This window comes from Rhinopithecus bieti, unplaced genomic scaffold (genome assembly GCF_001698545.2).
Source record: "Rhinopithecus bieti isolate Rb0 unplaced genomic scaffold, ASM169854v2 scaffold_76666, whole genome shotgun sequence".
NCBI classification, from domain to species: Eukaryota; Metazoa; Chordata; class Mammalia; order Primates; family Cercopithecidae; genus Rhinopithecus; species Rhinopithecus bieti.
Window position 1 is genome coordinate 653,017 of NW_016829831.1, and position 22,239 is coordinate 675,255.

A 22,239-nucleotide genomic window follows, 5' to 3' on the forward strand; every position below is an offset into this window, starting at 1 on the left:
GTAGACTTTAGAAACACTGGATACTTAGGCTACACTAAATTTGTTTTAAAATTTCTTTCTTTCATAATAAATTAACCTTAACTTACTATAACTTTTACTTTATAAATTTTTTAATTTTCACTTTTGACTCTTGTAATAACATTTAGCTTAAAATACAAACACATTGTACATCTGTACAAAAGCTGTTTCTTTATATCATTATTCTATATACTAGTTTCTTTTGTTTTTCCCTTTTACACTTTTTTGTTAAAAATTAAGATCCACATACAATGTGCCTAGGCCTACACAGGGTCGGGATCTCGGGATTGTCAATATCACTGTCTTCCACCTCCACATCTTGTTCCACTGGAGGGTCTTCAGGGGCAATATCACGCATGGAGCTGTTGTCTCTATGATAGCGTGTCTCCTTCTGGAATCCTCCTGAAGGCTGTTTTACAGTTAACTTTTTCTTTTTTATCTCTTTCATAAGTTATTAACACTCCAAAATAACAATTAAAAGTATAACCTAATAAATAAACCAGTAGCACAGTTGTTTACCATCATTATCAAGTGTTCAATACAGTACATAATTGCATGTGCTATACTTTTATACAAGGGCAGTGCAGTAGGTACCTACACCAGCATCACCACAATCATGTCAGCAATGCATTATACTGTGACATCCCAATGGCTATGCAGTCACTAGGGAATAGGAAATTTTCAGCTCCAAGATAATTTCACATGACCACCATTGAATGTGCGTTTCCTTGACCAACCTGTCCTGATGCAATGCCTGACTGTACTTCTGCAACTCCACTGAAGAAGAGGCACTGAGGACTAGAAGCATCCAGGGGATCACAACTCAAAGAGGTTAGTGACCTGCTGGCTCATATCCCAGCAGGTGGCTGATGGGTGTGAGAAAGAATTGGCTTCCAGGGCCATGTGCTTAACCATGACAACTTACCTCCCCTTTCTTCCTGTTCCTGGAATTGTCACTTCCGGTGAGCCTCAGCTACCAGGAACCATCGCTGAACTAGTGTGGACTTACACAGTGCACAAGAGTACATAGCATGACCTGTTTAAAACTTGAGCCTGGATTCCTACTGATCTTAATTCAAGCCATTCCAAATTTAACACATGCGTTCCATTCCCATTTAACACACGCGTTTCACGTAATGGAATTAGAAAACGAGACAATGCCTTTTCTCCGGGAAAGCTCCATTGCATCTCTTTTTGCTGTGAGGCTGGAGGAGCCACCTTCCTGAGAGGCAGAGGAACGCACTGTCTTGTCCTTGACATTCAATTCCTACCCCATTCAGACACTGAGGCCATCCACAGAACAGACCCAGAGAATATCCAAGCAAGGTACAGGATGCCAGCTCTGTGTCCACTTGCAGACCCATGTTTGTAGGACCACCCACTTTCATCTGCTCTGACCTCAGAGATTAGCCTAACCAGCCCCTACAAGCTGCAACCCAGTTCCTGCCCTTCCAGCCTGTCTCCTCCATCCTACCAGATGGTTCCTGGTAGCTAAGGCTCACCAGGAGGGGAAGGGAGATCTGGAATACATCTCTTTGCTGACTCTGTATGCTTTGTTTTTCATTCTTAGGTTTTCCAGAACCAGTTATTTCCAAATTATGTTCATTAGGAAACAGAACTAAAGAATATGCCTCTGATCTACTTATTTATCAGCCTGAATACTGACTTCGTAGACTTTCAAAGCAAAGCAATAGGTGAAGAGTAAAGAAAGCGTTTCTGCTGATGCTTCAGGACCTGCTGTGTGGGTAGGGTGGCTCACTAGTCATCCTGAAAGGTAAGCTCTGACATGGAGACGTTCAAGCACGAGCAGCCTGGGTTCTCTGGAACAGTGGTTCCCAACCTTTTTGGCACCAGGGACTGGTTTTATGGAAGATAATATTTTTCCACAGACAAAAAGAGTGGGAGATGATTTGGGGAGGATTCAAGAACATAACATTTATTGTGCACTATCTATTTCTATTATTATTAGATTGTAATATATAATGAAATAATGATACAACTCACGATAATGTAGAATCAATGGGAGTCCTGAGCTCGTTTTCCTGCAACTAGATGGTCCCATCTGCAGGGGGCGGGAGACAGTGACAGAGCATCAGGTGTTAGATTCTCATAAGGAGCCCACAACCTAGATCCTTCACATGCACAGTTCACAACAGGGTTTATGCCTCTGTGAGACTCTGATGCCGCCACTGATCTGACAGGAAGCAGAACTCAGGGGGTAATGTGAGCAATGGGGAGTGGCTATAAATACAAATGAAGCTTCACTGGCTCACCAGCCATTCACCTCCCACTGTGTGGCCCAGTTCCTAATAGGCCACCAATCAATATCGATCTGTGGCCCAGGGATTGCGGACCCCTGCTCTGCAGCATTCGATTGGCATTGGTGTCAACCATTCACCTCAAACTTGCTTCATTTAAGATGCAAATAACGTAAGTGACAAAGCCGGTTTTGAATCTGCTGGGATCGCTGCTCTAAAGATGAAGTGAATGAGAATCACAGTAAGAAGTAGAGAAGTGTTTGCATGTTGAATTAAAAATGACTTTTTTCCTGGATTTTCCTCATCTAATTAAAACACAAGTAAAGTTGGGTTATGAAGCTTTTAACTATTAAACTATTTGGCCAGTATAAGGATTAGCCAGAAAGGGACCAAATAATTATTTTTTTAGGTTTTTGAAGTGATCTTATCACCATGAGAAAAAAATCCTCACTCTTGAGATAAATGTTATAATTGTACTTGTGATAAAAATCATTCCTGGTTTGTTCTAATCTCAATACAATCTTGGCTGTGTATTTAGTATTTTAAAAGGTTTTCTACAAGACTTTTACAACAATAAAATATTAATTTTCTCTTAAACATTATTCTAATCAGCTTGGTTAATGTGATGAGAAGTGCATCGCAGGGTAACGAGTGCTGTGTTATTAGCCACCAAATGCTCCACACGATGCTGCAGTCTTTCAGAAGCAAAGGGCACACTGAAATAAAATCACACTAAAAGTGTTCTTCCAGGTTTATATCCTATAATAGCAATCACCGCCTCAGTGCAGGTGTTTCTTAGGAAGGACTGACTGGCTGAGGTTAACTGCCCAGAGTACAGTTGAAGGCCACCAATTCCTCCCAGCTACTCATTAATCCCCAGGAAATCTCCTGAATCCTGGCAGTTATTGTTCAATCCTTTATAGATGATTTTCTGAGTATTTTGAGTGCTTGTTCTCCCCAGGAACACCTACAGCTGGCCAGATCGTGTGTGTATAGAGAAGAAAACTCTTTTTCTTAAAAGTGGATTGAATTTCAACCTCCCCATAAAGACCCCTTATGGGCCAATGACTCAGAAAAAGCCACTTAAATTGCGTTTTGGCTTCTCTCCTTTTCTAAGGGAGCAAGAGACTAGAGAAGCCAGGGAAAGTCAGGGAGGGAAGACAGAGGAGCCCAGTCACTCAAATTCTTTCTGGCTCCTAGCAATCACCCAGTCAAAGGTGGGGCTGCTGGTGAGGACAACAGGACCTGGCAGAACAGGTGCACCTGGGAGGAGGGTTCAGAGCCAAGACATCAAGCGCCCTCCCTCAGGACAGCCGGGGTGGCCAACTGGACCCCAGACTCAACTCGGCAAATGGGGGCAACTCCAACAATCTACTTCTGCCACACTGAGAAATTTCTAGCCACAAAGCCCCACACATGCAGTTTTAGTATTATAAAAATGTGAAGACAAATTAGTCAAGTCAGGGCACTAAATAAAATGAAAAATTGTTGTCCTCTATTCAGAAAGGATTTTGCATTTTTATCTCAGCATTTAGTGTTTTCTAATTCAGGTTTCTGATATTTAAAAGCTATGTAAATAAGAGAGGTTATTCTAAACTACAAATTAATTATCATTGTCCAATGTTAACTAAACTTGCTAGGAAGATATCATTATCTTGTGTGTCCGTGTGTGTGTGTGTGTGTGTGTGTGTGTGTGAGACGAGAGAGAGAGAGAGAGAGTCTTCTGAAGTCAAAATGACCCTTTATGTCTTATATGTTAATATCCTTTATTCCAAAATCAGTTTTCTACCACTTATTTGTATCCCATAAGAGAAATAATTCTTCAGGAAAAATACAGATTTATCAACTATATAGCTGAAAATTAGTATATCCCTATTCTGACTGAAGACTGTTAGATTCTCTTCCTAAGTCACTTAATATTAAAGACAAAAGACTGGATACATAGAAAAGACCCATATTTTGTTTATAAATTAAAAAGAAAAAATGTGAGGACCCCGTCTCAAAGCAGCGTCAATAAGTCTTCTGAAGTTATCATCAGGAAAATCTCCAGTGTCTTCTTTTGAACAAGACAGTGGAAGAAAACTTGTTCTCAAAATCAAATCCATTCCCAATAGCCTTATATCCATAGACTCATTCTCTTACTTCTTGCAGTGGGTTTCCCAATGTAGATGTATGAAATGTTGTCTTAAATTAGTCCAATAAAAGTCAACAAGCTGTGATGGGGCAGCTGGCGGGAAAGTCTGGCTCCGTAGCTCCATGAGGAGTTTAAGGTGCATTGTGATGTGGTCAACACAAAGGGAATAATGAGAATTGCTTTTTAAACAGGGTGGAGTTTGGGGAAATTCCTTTTCATTGTTTCCTAATTTCACAACGTCCGCACAAGCAAAATTACAGTATTTCATTATTTCTACATCTTAGATGTTCACAGAAATACACAGCAATTCAGCCAGACAAAAATAGTGTTGGGTCCAGTCTTTATGTGCTTTGGTATTGGCATGGCTTTAATCACAAAATGCTTCAAACAGAGACCTGAGCCAAAAATGTGGGTTGGAGGAAGTGTTCTTACACCATCGGCCTTTGTGACCTCTAATTCAGAGGGAAGCAAACCGTTTAGCTCAATTGAACTTCCTTTCCGTAAAATGACTCCAAATTCCAGAGCGTAAGAAGGAGAAATACTGTCTGTGGCTGACTTCGAAGCCTTACACATGATCACCCTTTCCCTGAAGGCTGTTGGATGACTTGCTAAATGCAGCAAATCCTGTTGAAACCTGCAAAGTTGTTATAAAAACAGATGGACCAGGACTTCTGCAACAACTGTTTGGATGGGCAGGTATATAGTTAATTATTATGTTTTTGCTCACCCTTTCAGAATTCATAGACTGTGTTTCTAGGTCAGGGCATGGTTTTGCTGTACTTTTAACAGGTCATTTATACCTAAAATGTTTGGGGGCTGGGTTTTGTTTTTTTGGTATCTTTGTTTTTGTTTTTTTAATAGCTACATATCTCTATGGGGAAAACCAACAGCCCAGTTTGAAGGAGATGACATGTGACCAAATGTTATTTTTCTTAAAATTTTATTTTTTACCCTGGTTTTCTTAAAAGCTGTATGTTTCCAATTATTGGTATATGTCAAACACTCTGCTAAGAACTTTGTGTATGTTATCTTTTTAAATCTTTACAGTAATTTTATGAAGCAGATATTTCATTACCATTCTCATTTTATACACTGGAAGTCAGAAAATTTTTAAACCTTTGCTGAATTTCTTTCTCTTACTTATTGCAAAATTTTGCAACTGAAATGTGTTTTTGTGAGGATTGACTCAGTAAACAAAATGAGATTTGTATTTCCCTCCCTACAGTCATATTCACTCAAAGGACTTTTTTAAGCACTGTATCAGATATTCATTACCTTGTCATTTTCTTTAGTTTTCTTAATTTCATGAAACAAGACCAAATTACAAACCTCAGGTAACTAACTGTACCCCATTTTCACATAAGCAAACTCCTCTAAACCACCAGAGCTTTGTAATGACAGGTTGAAATCATGCTTTTCCTTTTTACACTAGTGTAGAACTAACTAGAAAATTTTTAACTAGAAAATTCAAATAATCAACATAGACATGTTACAGAATAAATAAATTCAATCTCTGTGGTCCCCTTGGAATGTTGAAGTCTTTACATCTTTTTAAATAAAGATTTTTTTCTCTTCTCTTCCCAAGGTCTCCTCAAAAAAAATGGTACCAATATCATTAAAATCCTACTTTTGCCTCACACACAGACACACACATACACACAACAGTCTCATTCTTAGAGGAAGAAATAATGAACAGGGTATTTGAATAAGCAGCTAATTAACCGCATTCAGCCTACACTACTATCAGCTTTCTATTCAGCTTAATGTATATTACCTATGTAATCAAGAACTACACCTTGGGCTATCAACACCTCAGCCCAAATAATCAAAGCAGCTCCTGGCTTAAAAAAAAAAAAAAAAAAAAAAACAATATGCAAGCAAAGTAAATCTATATTCTTATGAATTTATGTATGGCTCAAAGTTCTTAGATATTCTTTCTGTGAATTTCTGATTCTATCATCATTGTTAAAAATTAGTGAAATATTCATGAACAGTTTCTTATGTCAGTTTACACTATTAATACAAACATTTACTTAATAAACCTTTTATCTAAGTATAAAAGAGTCTTCATCATAAATTATAACAAAGTAGCACATGTGGCAGAATCACAGGAAACATGTTATCTCCTAAAAGGGTATCTTTTAAAGAGTTCAAATACAGCATAACTATTAAAATGGCTGTTTCAGGCATCTGAATGTTTTCACAGGAGAAACCTGTAAATCTGTATTTGTTTTACAAATATATTTCACATTGATTACCAGATCATTATCAGTCTGGAAGGAATTGTTGTTTTTCTAAATTTCAATAAATAGGAAATGATCCCTTGAGGAATAAATACATAATAAAATACAAAGTGGAATTGCCTTGTTTTCCAGCTGCAAAATCGCTAATCTGTGACCCTGGTTTATATCACCACAATTCTGAAGGGGAGAATTAGGTTATGAATGGATGTGGCTGAGAAACAGAGGTTGAAGAGAAAGGATATGACACTTCTCAATCAAGACCAGGGTGTTATGAAAATGCATAATGCAGTGTGAGGTCCTTCCTGATAAACCAGTGACCAGTACAACTAAAATACATCCTCCAAGACCCGTGGTTGGAGGTCAGGCAAAATAGACATGGAGAAATTATCTTCTTAGATAAACATCACATTGCAGATTATATTTATGTGTTTTTACTAGAGTTGATAATAGACTAAGGTGTATGCACATTATAAACACTCAGGATATGCAATGATTTTAATGTGACAATCCGTGCTCCAGGGAAATAGAACAGTTACGTGAAGGTAAAAATCAGGAAAATGTATTGATACTGAAAAAGTTTAAAACTTTACCAACTTTTATTTTATTCTAGTGTAGTACTAAGATTTTAATTTAAAAATAATGTAATGATCAATGTAGAGAGGCTATAAAATAACAAAATCAACCCTTTCGGTTTCAAAGTGATTCGATATCTCTGTTAGCCACACAGCGTTTTAAAAGTGGAAAGATTTATTGCTTTGTGACAAACATAATAGACTGCAAACCAAGCTACCATAACAACTATAAAAGCTTATCTTGCGATTCTCTACCTCTAGGCTCACCTCTGCCCAAGGAAGATCTGAAAACTTTTCTATTCAATCGATAGACTATGTTTTGAAACATTTATCACACCCTCTGATAAGGTAGCTCAACTATTGCAGTGAAGTGCCTAGACACTTAGTTTGTCTTAACTTGTAGTAATAAGAACAAAGGAAATTTTGATTCACTCGGGTGGGATGAAATGTATCCATATCATAGCAACATTAGGACCTTTTAATCGTCTTTCCGTAAGAAAAGATGAAAATGCCTTAGTTATGGGAGACTAAATGCTCATTCAGTAATTGCAATGGACAGTATGCTTTCAGAGTGGGAGAATTAAATTAAAAGAAAGACAACTCTGGAAAATGTAGTAGTGGTAGAATTAGAGAATGTTTCATCAGATCCTGATGTCTCTACAGTAATGAATCTGCCAAAAGATAATAATATTTTAGTGAAAGGTGTGATTGGATAAGTCACATTATTTATTAACTGTTACCCTAAAATATCACTTTTGTCTTATTATTAAGAATGGTGAGAGGGCAGCAGGGATGCCTGACACAAGGCATTAAGAATGGATTGTGTCTATCAGAAATCCTGGAAGACGTGATCTGCCACACTCTATGTGTGGTGATGGAACTCAAGTCCCCAAGATCAGCCAGTTGTCACTTGATCTTTTTCAATGGCCTAAATAAGAAGTGGTCTTTAATTTCTAAATTTGCTTTTTGAAGAATTTCAAATAGATACAGGTGTTTAAGAAGATGGCTAGAGACCAGGGAAGATGAGGGTTATGACTGATAGAGAAGAGTCCTCAAGCTATCTCCAGAGGTTACTGGCATTCTTCTGCCTTTATTAGGAAATAATTATTTCCCTGTTTTCATGACCAGTTTAATTTAACTACTCATATTCATTCCCAAGGAATGTATGTAATATCGATTATGATGTGAAAATAGATGCCACCAAAGAACAAAATAATATACACTGCTTCAAGCAAAGCAGGCATGAAGGCTAAGGAAGCAACTGGCAATCCAGGGTCTTAGGTTTCTGAGAGCTTGGAATGAATGCCCTGAATGATGATATTAATCATAAGTCTAAAACAGTTCTGACAAATTGATAGGCATTTAGTTGGTCACCATTAAAAAAAAAAAATGCTGGAGGAGAAGTAAGGAAAAATCCAAGATGGAAATAGGGTGGTAAGGCCAGGCACGGTGGCTCACACCTGTAATCCCAGCACTTTGGGAGGCCAAGGCGGGCAGATCACTGTCGGCAGAAGTTTGAGATCAGCTGATCAACATGGTGAAACACTGTTTCTACTAAAAATACAAAAATTAGCCAGGCGTAGTGGTGGATACCTGTAATCCCAGTCACTCAAGAGGCTGAGGCAGGAGAATCGCTTGAACCCGGGAGGCGGAGGTTGCAGTGAGCGGAGATCATGCCACTGTACTGCACTCCAGCCTGAGTGACACAGTGACGCTCCATCAAAAAAAAAGAAAGAAGGAAGGAAGGGAGGGATGGAGGGAGAGAGGGAGGAAGGAAGGGAGAGAGGGAGGGAGGGAGGGAAAGGGAAGGGAAGGAGGGAGAGAGGAATAAAGGTAGAAGGAGGAAAAGAAAAGAAAATAAAAGGAGAAGAGAAGAAAAGAAAAGAGGAAGGAAGGCAGGCAGGCAGGTAGGAAGGAAGGAAGGAGAAGGAAGAAGGAAGAAAGAGGAAATAGGAAAGAGGGAAGAAAGAAGAAGGAAGAAAGAAAGAAAAACAAAAAGCTAACCACCCCGGGATATCCTTTTATGAAACACTGGGTAGACATTACACCCATAGGAGACTTTCTAAGTGTGATGCCTCTTTCTCTAAGTCTCAAGCAGGGTTAATGTTAGCAGGAGAGAGACAGGTCCTTATGTACTGGGAAAATGATCTAAATTCTCGGTACATTTCTGTTTAAACTCCTTGTGGATTATAGAAACTTAAAAGTGAAAAGAAACCTCAGGGATAGCAAGAAAGAAACCTCCCTCCTAAGGTGAGCCCACAGGCAGGCAGGAACAGAGCTATGCTTGCTCCAGCTGTGCTAGCACACTGCTAGGACTGCTGAGACACTGCACAACGTCCACAACACCACCCTGGTCAGTATTCCTGAAATTGTTTGCATCAGAGTCTTGTCACTTTTCTTCCAAAGACTTTGAAATGTGGCTCTAGCCCTCTTGGGTCACTAGAGCATATTTATTAATAGCATCTCATTATTCTGGTTTTATTTTTCTTCTTACTGATCACAATTTTACAATCTGGCCCATAGCTTCACCTACTAAATCCCTGCACATGTAAAGTGCCAAATATTATTAAATGAAACTTTTTATTTAATTACCCTATATTTACAAAATTTCACCGAAAGTCCACAATAGTGAAAACTTCAGTAAGTTAACTGGTTATTTCATGTAAAACAAACCCTCAAAAGTTAGTCTTCTTCCCCTAACAGCCATGCAATGAGTTGGCTTTTTGTTGAGTTGCCTGACTTCGTTGTTTTTGAACACATTCTGTGTCCAGATCAGGTATTTCCAATATTTTCTACATAAAATTCCAATTTCATGATTATCCATGTCTCACATTCTTTCGAAAATTTGTCTACCAAACTGCCTTTATGAGGAAATAATTATTTCCCTGATTTTTGTTTTTTAAAAGGGCAGCAACTGAAATTGCTACAAAACAGTTAATAGCAATGGGAATCAGAACGAAAGCAGCTTCTCCAACACTGAGCACAAGGTCAGCTGTATACTTTCTAGGTCCTAGTGCAAAATGACAATGGGAAGCCTTGTTTGAAACAGCAGGAATAAAAAAGCTTTTTTTTTTTTCTTCTACCTTTCTTTTGAGCTATCGTGGTATTTTTAAATTGTTATTTAATATGGTATTGCTGGCACAGTGGTAATTGCCAGGTAAGTGTGGACAACTCTGTGTGAGGTGCGTGCACCTGCTCTCGCCCCTCCCCATGCCATTTCCAGACCCGTGGGTGAAGTGAGAAGTCAGCAGCCTAGAACTTGTTCTGGGGAGCAGGAGGCTGAAGGCAGCAAGATGCAGTCACCAGCACACACTTGAGTCCCACCTGATTTTATTTACAAAACATAAATTCAAAGAGAAAATTATAAGAAATTCAAAGTAGTGATCATAGCACATTCAACCCCTTCTCACCCTAGATGACCACACAGTCCACATACCCTATCTTAAATCCTAAGTGTTAGTTTGACTTATGTAATGATATGACTGTCATTGACGTTAGTCTGCCAGTATATTTTTAAAATAAATGTATAACATTAAAATAGACTTTTGAAATATGGAAAGTTATTAGTTAACATTTGAATACCTTCAGGGAACCCAAAGTCCTGAAGACCTAGGTAGAGAAATAAAATTATCATTCCAAATATTACCACTAACTCCCAATATCTATTAGGTCCTATTTTGGGTGTCAGGCAATTGCTTTCCTTGCCCCTTTAGTAGGTACCTCTATTTGACATTTCCTCATTCTTCTAGAGCAGCATCGTTCAACAAGATTGTCACTGGTCAAATGAGGTTATTTTGCTCCCTTGAAAGGTGGCTACTCTGAATTGAGATGTGCTAAAAAGTAGAGGGTATATACTGATTCATAAAAAGGGTTATAAAATATTATATATATACATATATATGTATGTGTATATATATACATATGTGTGTGTGTGTATATATGTATATATATATAGAGAGAGAGAGAGCATCTTGCTGGGTCGCACAGGCTGGAGTCCAGCGGCATAATCTCAGCTCACTGTAGTCTCTGTCTCCTGGGTTCAAGTGAGTCTCATGCCTCAGCCTCCCAAGCAGCTGGGATTACAGGCACACACCACCACGCCAGACTAATTTTTTTGTATTTTTAGTAGAGATGGGGTTTTGCTATGTTGGCCAGGCTGGTCTCAAACCCCTGACCTCAAATAATCTACCCATCTCAGCCTCCCAAAGAGCTGAGATTACAGGCAGGAGCCACCACTCCCAGCCTCATATATAATTTTTAAAATATTGATTACATGTTAAAATGATCATATTTGGGACACGGGTTAAATAATGTATATTATTGCAGTTTCAGCTCTTTCTTTTCATTTTTGTAAATGGTTACTTGAAAATTTTAAATTACATATGTGACCCAAATCTGTGGCTCACATGATATCTTATTTATTTATTATAGAACCATCACCTTCTGCTGTTATTATCTCAAATACACATCCCCAAGAATAGTATAATCTATCCTTGTCCATGGTGTCCCTTTGCCTTCTTTTGATTGTCCAAGATTTTGCTCTGGTTCTTGAAGGACTAAGTAAATGCACCTCAAAAACAATAGAACGAAAATTGGACTGGAATCAAGGGATCTGGAGTATGGTTCTTACTATTTCACTGAGATGACTTGAGCTCCTTTTCTGTAAATAAAAAAATGAAATTGAACCAGATTATCACTTGGGTCCCTTCCAGCACTAACTTGAGTGTCTTTTCCTGCATGTGGAAAAGCACGCTTCTGTAATCAGTAAAGTCATGTTGAACTTTTACAACAAGAACTTCCACCAACACCCAACTCCCCAAAACTGACTCAGAGCTTTAAGAACTATGAATTAGCATGTGCATTAATACCACTCCTCAGATTAGCTATTAATTAGAAAGGAGGTAATGCATCTTTACAAGGGAGAGATCTGTCAATCACCCTCTGGACAAGAAAGAAGTCGAACTGGGTGAGCATCCTGCCAATCAGGAGTCAACCTGGCATCACGTGCCCCGCAATGGGGCGATGAGAGCACCTCCCAAAAGAACAGGAGTAGTGCTTTCCTCAGAAAGGTTTGTCCTGCATCTAATAAGGAGGAATGTGTCACATTCAGAATGTGGCACATTCTGCAGGACATATCAAAGCCTTCCACATCTTGAAGAGCACAGAGTGGGTTTAGGGGTATGGTTGAGATGGGGAAAGAGCACAAAAATTCAGCAGTCAAATGTAATGAATGAGTCTCAATTAGCTCCTGAATCAAAAAGCAACTCAAATAAAAAAGTTATAAAGGCACTTGATCAGACTTAAAAAAGGAGGAAATCCTGCCACTTGCAGCAACACGGATGAATATCCTGGAGGACATTATGCTAAGCAAAACAAGTCAGTTACAAGAGGACAAATACCGCAGGATCCCACTTAGGTGAGGAATTTAAAGTAGTCCAACTCATAGTAGCAGAGAGTAGGAGGGTGGTTGCCAGGGCTTAGTGGGGAGAAGGAGATGGGGTGGTTTTGGTCAAAGGGTACAAAGTTTTAGTAATTCAAGATGAATAGGTCCTAGAGATCTACTTTACAGCATAGTACTTACAGAAAAAAGTTTACTGGGAATGTAGATCTGATGTTGTGTTCTTATCACCAAATCATATCAATAATAATAAATAAAAAGGCCAGGAAGGATCTTGTGGAAGGGATAGATATGTTTTGGTACAGATAGTAGTAATCGTTTCACAGATGTCTGCTTGTCTCCAAACTCACCAAGTTGTTCATGTTAAATATGTAGGCAATTTTTGTATGTCAATTAGACCTCGATAAGTGGTTTCAAAAAAGATATTTGAGAACAACTGAGAAATCTGAGTGTGGATTGTGTGTTAGATCTCATTTTTACATCAGAGACTTTCCTGAGTGTAGACATGGTGAAGTGGTTATACAGGCTAATTCTGGTAACAGTGGGGTGATTTGTCATGGTATCTGTGAACTACTTATGAACAGTTTGACAAAAGAGGAGATAGAGCATGAGAAAGAGAACAGATATGACCACAGGCTAAGCGGTGGTTAATCTGAATCTAGCTGGGGGACATAAAGATGTTCATTGTATTATCCTTTTAACTTTTCTGTGAGTTGGAATATTTTCAAAATTAAAAAAAATTAAACTAATAATTTCTTCAAGAACATTAATAAAACTTGCATAGAATTAATATGCCTTGTGTTTGCCATTGTATAACATTTTGTCATTATGGAATTATTATTTTTATAAAACAGACTGTCATTAATTACATTGTATTTGCTCTTCTCAGTTTTTACTTCAGTCCGACAATGTCTACCCTGGCCGGCACATGTATGAGCCCACTAGGGATTGCTAATGCATCATGAAAAACAATCATTTGGACCAAAGTGGATGTTTCTTAAACTTACATTTATTTTAAAGATAGGACATTCTTCTTGGGCACATTTTGCCAAATGTTTGTTTTCAGGAATTTGTCAAATATTTATTTTACAGGTCAATTTGCCATGCATGATTTTTTTTTTCTATTTACTATCTATCTTCCTATTCCTTTCCCTACTTTTTTTAATGTTATCTTTCAAAGGAATTTTTTAATCAGCTATATTTGTGTTACTCCAAATATGTAATGTAGCTATTCTTTCCCTGTCTTATTGTTTATTTCACAGATAATGAAGTTCAATTGGATATAAATCAAGTCACATGAGCTAAAACTTGCCATGTCATTAGTATCATGCTCTATACAGGGTATTTGATGGGGTGTGAGTAAACACGCTACAAGGTCCCTGTCATTCACAGGGTGAATGGGATTGACACCTAAACCACAGTTAGAATTATAGATTGGTAATCAATATGTAAAATATGCAAGCATATTTTTGCTTGAAATTCTTCTCCTAGAATCAATTCCCAACTTCTTCCCCTGACAGCAGGTCACTCAACCACTGACTGCAGTCTCCCTCTCCAGCATTACTCCCTCTTCCTCACTTCATCTAAAACATCCTCCTCTCTGATCAGTCTTTGGAACTTCCTGCTCTGCTGGGCATGCACTCTTTTCTCTCCACCAAACACTGGTCTCACTGTCCTCTCCTGCCATATCTCATCCTAAGAGATCCAGTTCAAATGACATGTTCTTCTTTACTTTCTTCTTTTGGAAGCAGCCTGTGATTAATCCCACTTTTTCTTTCAGACCACCTAGTTTCACGTTTCATTTTCTTATATCAGCCACTCCATTCTGGTTTGTTTTTCCTATGTTCTCATCTAAATAAAGGCAGAGACCAAAACTTACTCATCTTTCCTAAAACTGCACCATACTTTACACATAGTACTTATTCATTAACTATTTGTATTTAAATGTATAAAAGATGCTTATAGCTTAATTAACTCCCCTCAAAAGAATCTTTAAATTTTAAGAAATTTTATGTATTTATGTAAAAAAATACATAAACCCATGGCTCCAAGAAGTTCCGTCAATCAGAGTGCTAGTTTATCAGATTAGGAAGTCTAAACATTTGGGCAACTGAGTTGGTCCCTAGGAATACCTAGAAACCAGAACTCTGTAGGGCCCTATCACAGGACCACTCTGATCCATCCCGAGTTCCTCCCCCGGCTACAAAACATGAACCTCCAACACTGCATCGTCTCAGTTCTCTGAAAGCAGACACCAAGATGGTACAAGACATGCAAGAGATTTCTTAGGAAAAAGAGCCTAAGAGGGGAATGAGGAGGGAAGGAACCAGACAAGGCTGAGAGGACTCACAGACCACAATGAAGCTGTGACAAAGGGAAGGAAGTCGTGATGAGACCAGAGTCACAAAGAACACCGCAGAAGGTTTTCTTCACATAACAAAATCATGTAAACCAAGGGTGTCCAATCTCTTGGCTTCCCTGGGCCACACTGGAAGAAGAATAATTGTTTGGAAGCACACATAAAATACACTAACAATAGCTGATGAACAAAAAAATGTAAAAACAACTCATAGTGTTTTAAGGAAGTGTATGAATTTGTGTTGGGCCGCATTCAAAGCTGTCCTGGGCCATGCGGCCCCATGGCTCGTGGGTTGGACAAACTTGATTTAAACATTTAAACTTTTCTCAAATTGGACCAAGTAAATAATTACATGAGAAAACAAAATCTTTTACCTAAGATATTAAATCAAGCCCGTGTATAATTGTGTAAAAGCATGTGATGGATAATTTTAAGTGGCAACCTGGTTAAGGTATGGTGCCCAGCTATTTGGTAAAACGCCAGTCTAGATGTGGCTCTGAAGTTGGTTTGTGTGTGTGTGGTCTTTATTTAGGGTAACATTCAAATCAGTAGACTCTGAGTAAAGCAGTTCACCCTCCATAATATGGCTGAGCCTCATCCAATCAGCTGAATAAGAAAAAGCACTGAAGTCCCCTGAGAAAGAGGGAATACATCCTATCTTATGGATTTTGTCTCTCTGGAGAACCCAGACTAATATAGTGAAGGAGTGAGTTTTATCAGAAAATGAGCCTAGTACCGAAAATACTTCTCTTCCAAAATTGGTGTGCTGGTCTTTAAATAATCCTTATATCTTTTTTTAAGTATATGTTTACATCTGTTTACTTTTATGTTACATGAGACGCACTTCACAAGCAATTCACACAAAGTTCTGGGAGGCGGCTACTTACTCTAAGTGTGCCTGGGATTTGTTCACTGTCACAGAGTGAGCACTTTTTGAGTGAATAAAGCTTACTAATTATCACATATCTTGCTACATTACAGTTAAATTGTTTAGCCGTTTCTACAATATAACTATAACCCAGTTACAGGAAGATGTTTGTGTACTCTCCAGTGACTCTAACAGGAGGCTGCCTATGCAAGTACAAAATGGGTGGAATGATGTTCTTTAGCTGATAGCAGAAATGGACAGTCAGCCTTCACCAACACACCCCACCTTGTGTCTCATACACAAGTTTTAAAGATTTCCAGGAAACATATTTTACCAACTTCCTTAGTAACTAATTCCAGAAGAAATGAAGAAATCCACCTGTAAGCTAGAAATGATGTTCGCTTGATGGCACAGAATATTCAAGTGAGTTTCTAACTCAGTTAACAATATGATAAAACCAAATATATGCACATGCAAAATTATTAAAGATTTGTTTATGTGAGACTGATATTTGCCATGAAAATTCCTACAATTAAAATTTGATTAAAATATAGAAATATTTTCCCCTTTCAAAATCAGTTTCAAGAAACCCTTGATAGAATCAGCTCATTAATTCTCGGCCCCTTTAACTAATACCACATTTGAAGTCACGTGTTATAAATCAGTTTCAGTTGAGATATTAAAATCAGATTATAAGAGAAAAGCCTTGTAAATATTTGCCTCCAAATGAGTTTAAGAATAAATATATATTCAGTAATTCATCCATATTTAGCAGATATTAATAAGACAAAGCATAGCTTTAAGTTCACTTATCATTTAATACAAAGAAGAGACTAGAAAACTGTGCCTGATTAGCTTGTTTATTCTTGGGCTTGGTAATACCTTATTAAAATTTGAACTTCAGAATTGATATAATCAGTCAAATGTCAGCAGAAATATTTATTCTGTAAATGAAGCTTTAGTTAATACAACTTCAATTTCAAGTACTTTATATTTTCTTCTCCTCCATAAGAAAAAAGGAAAGAAAGGATACAGGAAACTTTGATAGAAGTAACGCAGAGGTTTGAATTTTCCTTCTAGGTCTGTGCCAACACTAGAGGTCAGCAACCTTCCAGAAATGACGGGTCAAGTTTCCACATAATGTAATTTACTTTTATTTTATTTTATTATTTTTTTACATTGGAAGAACTGCAGAATTTTAGGTCAAAAAAACAGTCTAACCAATGACCTAATTTGCTGTCTTTTTAGAGGTAAAGTTCTGCAGAGGTGTCAGGACTTGGCTAGTCTCACAGTTATGCTGAGATAGAACTAAACTCAAGCTCTCATGAGTTGTGTAGGGTTAGGAACCTCCATGGCCCTTGAGAGGGACAGAAATTAGGTGTTATTAATGGTGGATAATTGTGTGGACTGATGGTGTCAGAAGGGACAGGGGAAGGAAGAAGAGTGGTTGGGAGCTTTGACAAATCTTGGCTCCTGGAGAAGACAAGGGATGAAAAAGGCATAAAACGTACTAAGAGTTGAAAGGTGCCAACTTCAAAGTTGCCACCACCTCTTCTTTCTGGACCTCTTCTCCACATGGATCCCAGGACTTGGACCCTTGCTTCATTTCTTTTCAAACCCCAAAGAAAATTCCCGCAGAGAAAACTGCTCCAATGTCTAATTAACCTGGAACTATACTAGGTTCATGGCCCTCAAAACCACTCTTGGCCTCAACGCCATCACTTGCCAGCCCTGACCCCACTCTGTGTGGCAGGTTTCATGTGGATCATGAGACCCCACTCCCTCTGTTGTGGTGCAGCGTCTCAGAAATGATCATCCACAAGGGGAAACAAGGAGGAATGGCTAAGCTTGGGCTTTGGGAAGCCAAAGTCTTTCTGAATCTCTGTCCAGCCAGGAGCTAGGTAATTTTAGGCAACTTAGTAAGCTTCTCTAAACCTCAGTTTTCTCATCTTTACAATGGGAATTATAATTATACTGGTCTCATGAGTTTTTATAGGCATTAAATAAGATGTGTGTGGCCAGGCGCGGTGGCTCAAGCCTGTAATCCCAGCACTTTGGGAGGCCAATGCTGGTGGATCGCCTGAGGTCAGGAGTTCGAGACCAGCCTGGCCAACATGGTGAAACCCTGACTCTACTAAAAGTACAAAAATTAGCCAGGCGTGGTGGCGGGTGCCTGTAATCCCAGCTACTTAGGAGGCTGAGGCAGGAGAATCACTCGAACCCAGGAGGTGGAAGTTGCAGTGAGCCGAGATCGTACCATTGCACTCTAGCCTGGGCAACAAGAGCAAGACCTCGTCTCAAAAAAAAGAAAACAAAAAAGATTTGTGTATATATCCCAGTTTGTTTGTATGTGAAAGGAATCTGGCCCAAACTTTCTTATTAAAAAAACAAAATGGGCGTAGGGTGAGGAGGAAATACCTGGACATTTAGCTGCCAGGAGGGGAAGATGCCTGTGCCTCAGTGTCCCTAGCCATGTCTTGACCGTTCTCCAATCTGCCTTTCCTCCTGCAGGTGCCTTTCTCCAAAAAAACAATGAGGGGAAGAGATGGAGAGTCCTGATTTGGTGTAGGTCTGTGCTTGGCACTTGATAAGCGTTCAGTAAATGTCACCCATCTTTACTGTTGCTGTCATCAGTATCGTAAGTCACACTCACCTGTGTCTTGCTGACTCATAACAAACCGCCATGATTTTACTAACCAAGGGATCAAAGCTCATGGAAGTGAAGAAATGTGTTCGATGATTTGGATGGTATATTCATACTTATACTTACACCATTCTCAATTCTCCCATCATGGTCCGGGACTACACCCTGGTTTTATTAATGCACGAGGCTCACTAGGAATGGCTCCTTCTCTGTGCTGAAATGTGGATGTTACTGAAGACACTGAAATAAAATTGGCTACGATACTCAGATTGATGCTGAGTCCAAAGATACCAAGATAATTGGCTGGCAATTTGTTTTAAGATGGAAAGGAAAATTGTATTCAATAACCAGGTTGTCTATGAGACATCAAATGATCAATTTCAAATTTTTTTATTGAGAAAATCCACTTGATTTCAATGTTTTCAATACCACATAGACATGATCTCAGTACAGTGATTTTTGTAAAATTGGTCGCTGAATCTATTCCAATTCAGGTTTGTAAAATGTCTACTTATTCCACAGTGGGAAATGTCCAACATTAGCTAGAGGATGCATTCAAAGTTTTCCCTCCATTGGGTTTAGAATACATATGACATTAGGGAGACAGAGACCCAACTGTTTCGCTTATCTCGGTGAGGCTCAAATAGTTGTTTCTCTTCTGTCCTCCCTCCACCTGATACTATCTTTGGGAAATACAGAAGAAGAATATAAGTTTATGACTCTTGAAAAGGTCAATTAGAATATCGGCTTAAGTGAATACGTAAAACAACCTAAACACTCTAAATACCCCCAAATTAAACGTATTGATGATAATTTTTAAAAGAAAATAGTCACTACCAAAAGTAAATAAATCCAAATGAGCTAACATAAATAAACATCACTTTTCCATTATGGAAATGGGTAAACTGTACGTAAGGAAACTCAAGTGATGGGCAGACTTCCAGAATGACCCTTTCATAAGTTATGCTTTTTTGCATCAGAACTGACAACTTTCTCTCAAGCATCTTTCCTTTTTTTTTTTTTTCTGAGACATGCAGCAGGTCAGGAGAAGAGAAATATGTTAAAATAAAATTGTTAGCCTTACTCTACATCCCTTCTTTTCCACCAAAAATTGTACAAACTGATTTCCAGTTTGGGTGAATTTGCATACATTTTTCAAAGGTAGAAGGTTTTTCAGACCAAAATTTTTTAGTGTTTCTGTAGATCATACATTTATTAACATCTCTTATAGTTAATTTTGAGCCTCTTCTCTCTTTCTATAATACTGTCATTCAAACTTACTCAACTGAAAAGAAAAATTATGTTTGAATAGACACAATGTATTTGTTTGCCTTTGTAGCATCATTAATGACAAAAACGAGAGATTCTCTTGAAGCAAACACACGATAGTTTCCAGTAAGTACCATTTTTAATATAACTCTTAAATCCCCTACATCTCTGAGTACTCTTTTGGCATTTGTACCAGGTATCATTTCACCTCTGTAAGACTGTATCTGATAAGCGTGACAGAAAGCCCATTGCGGCTACCATGTGCCTTTGGCCCACCTTTTCTCCTTCCTGTCTGGATCTCAGACAAATGTGCAGAGTTAGACAAGGTACTAACAACTGAGAGAAAGAAATCTGTGGGCTATGGATAGAAGAGTGGGGAGCTAAGGATCACTGGGGTTCCCAATGGCATCGCTGAGCCACCAGGCCTAAGCTGCCTATCCCCAGGCCTTCTGTTACTTGCAAAAGAGGCAACTTCAAGTTTCTTTAAGAAATGATGGGTTTGATTTATCATAATCCAATGTAAACTTATTTATTTATTTTTTTTTTTTTTGAGACAAAGTCTCACTCTATCGCCCAGGCTGGAGTGCAGTGGCGCGACCTTGGCTCACTGCAAGTTCACGCCTCCTGGGTTCACGCCATTCTCCTGCCTCAGTCTCCCGAGTAACTGGGACTACAGGTGCCCGCCACCACACCTGGCTAATTTTTTGTATTTTTAGTAGAGATGGGGTTTCACCGTGTTAGCCAGGATGGTCTCGATCTCCTGACCTCGTGATCTGCTCGCCTTGGCCTCCCAAAGTGTTGAGATTACAGGCATGAGCCACTGCGCCCAGCCATCAACTCTTAAGATTATAAAAACAAATGCTATTATTTTTGGTTTAGTTTCTGCATTTAAATTATAAGTTTCTTGAGGGCAAAAGGCATATCCTACCTCTTTAGTACCTTTGCATAACAAAGTAATGTGATCAAAGCAAACATAAGAATGATTAATAATAAGTAGGAAATGAATAAAACCTCCTGGCCCACATTGGGCTTCATGGATACAACTTTTTGTGTTGAACGCAAACTTTAAAATAGATTATGTGTTATCTATTGCCACATAACACGTTAACACAAAACTTAGTGGCTGCAAACATGAGTATTTATTATCATATGTTTTCTGTAAACCAGAACTCCAGGAGTGGCTTAGCTTGGAGACCCTCATGAGACTGCATTCATGGTTTTGGCCAGGGCTGCAGTCACCTCAAGGCTTGCCTAGGAGAGGATCTGCTTCTGAGCTCACTCATTTGGCTACTGGAAAGACTCCCAAGATCTGAACCCGAGACAATGCACATGGACCTCCCCAGGTGGCCTTCTCACGACATGGGACATGGCAGCTGCCTTTCCCAGAGCAAGCAAAAAGTCGGAAAGAGAATGAGAGAGACAGAGAGAACCCAAGAGAGAAGCCACTGTCATTGATAACCTCATTTCAGAAGTGCCTTCCCACCACTGTGGCTGTATCCATTGATAATACATCACCAAGTCCTTCCAACAACATGAAACCCAGAGGACACACAAGGAGAAGGAATCACACCAGTGCACAAGGCCAGGGGTCACTGGGACCATCTTAGTGGCTACCTACCACACAAATGTAGATTTCATACCTGCTATAAAAACACTTAATATATCACTCACATGTGTGAATGTTTGTAGATTTTTAACAGTGAAGGTCGATCAGAATCTATTCTTCATGATTCACAGGGTTTTCTCTCAGTGACCTCTACTCAACTGAGAGAGAAAATTGAAAAGCTGTAGAGAAATACATTTCAAATATTTATCATCACAATGTTTTTCCAGAATCTAGCAAAATCTTTTTTGGGTAATTCTGCGGTCCATCACCAATGGCAACCTAAAGCCAGCAACGGCAGTGACTGCCCATTGTCCTGTCATATCTGCTTTTCTTCTTCCAACTTAATAGCATTGTTAGCTGCATGTATTTTATGGTAGCTTGGGCTACCATAAAAAAAAAAAAAAAAAAAATACCACCGTTTGAATGGTTTACACAACAGGCATTTATTTTCTCACAGTTCTCAAGACCACACGTCATGATCAAGGTGTCAGCAAATTTGGTTTCTACTGAAGGCTCCCTTCCTGGCTTGTAGATACATTCTCACTCTGTCCCCACAAAGCCTTTCTGGTCTTTCCTTTTTAAATTTAGTTTGTTGTTGTTGCTGCTGCTGTTTCTGTTGCTGCTGCTGCTGCTGCTGCTGCTGCTGCTGTTGTTGTTGTTGTTTTAAGAGACAGGGTCTCACTTTGGAATGCAGTTGTACAATCATTGCTCATTGTAACCTCACACTCCTGGGCTCAAGCAATTCTCCCACCTCAGCCTCCTAAGTGGGACTACAGTGTGAGCCACTGTGCCCAGCCCTCTCTTCCTTTAATTTTTTTTTTCAGGCTTAATTCACTTTATTTTTTTTGTATAAAAAGCCTATGTTGTAGC

General features: G+C 38.8%; 1 long non-coding RNA gene and 1 pseudogene across 2 annotated transcripts in view; one reads left to right on the forward strand and one right to left on the reverse strand.

Annotated features, from left to right (window-relative positions):
* Positions 1-759: 759 nt before the first annotated feature.
* On the forward strand, positions 760-16,201 carry LOC108524086 (uncharacterized). Its single transcript, XR_001883971.1, has 4 exons — positions 760-849; positions 1,589-1,792; positions 4,933-5,106; positions 15,964-16,201. It is a non-coding gene; the product is annotated as an uncharacterized LOC108524086 (long non-coding RNA).
* Positions 16,202-21,579: 5,378 nt separating this feature from the next.
* LOC108524079 (40S ribosomal protein S2 pseudogene) overlaps positions 21,580-22,239 on the reverse strand; it is a 1,656-nt pseudogene continuing 996 nt past the window's right edge. Inside the window, exon 2 of the transcript XR_001883969.1 lies at positions 21,580-21,648. The product of XR_001883969.1 is annotated as a 40S ribosomal protein S2 pseudogene (transcript). The remainder of the gene's footprint in view (positions 21,649-22,239) is intronic.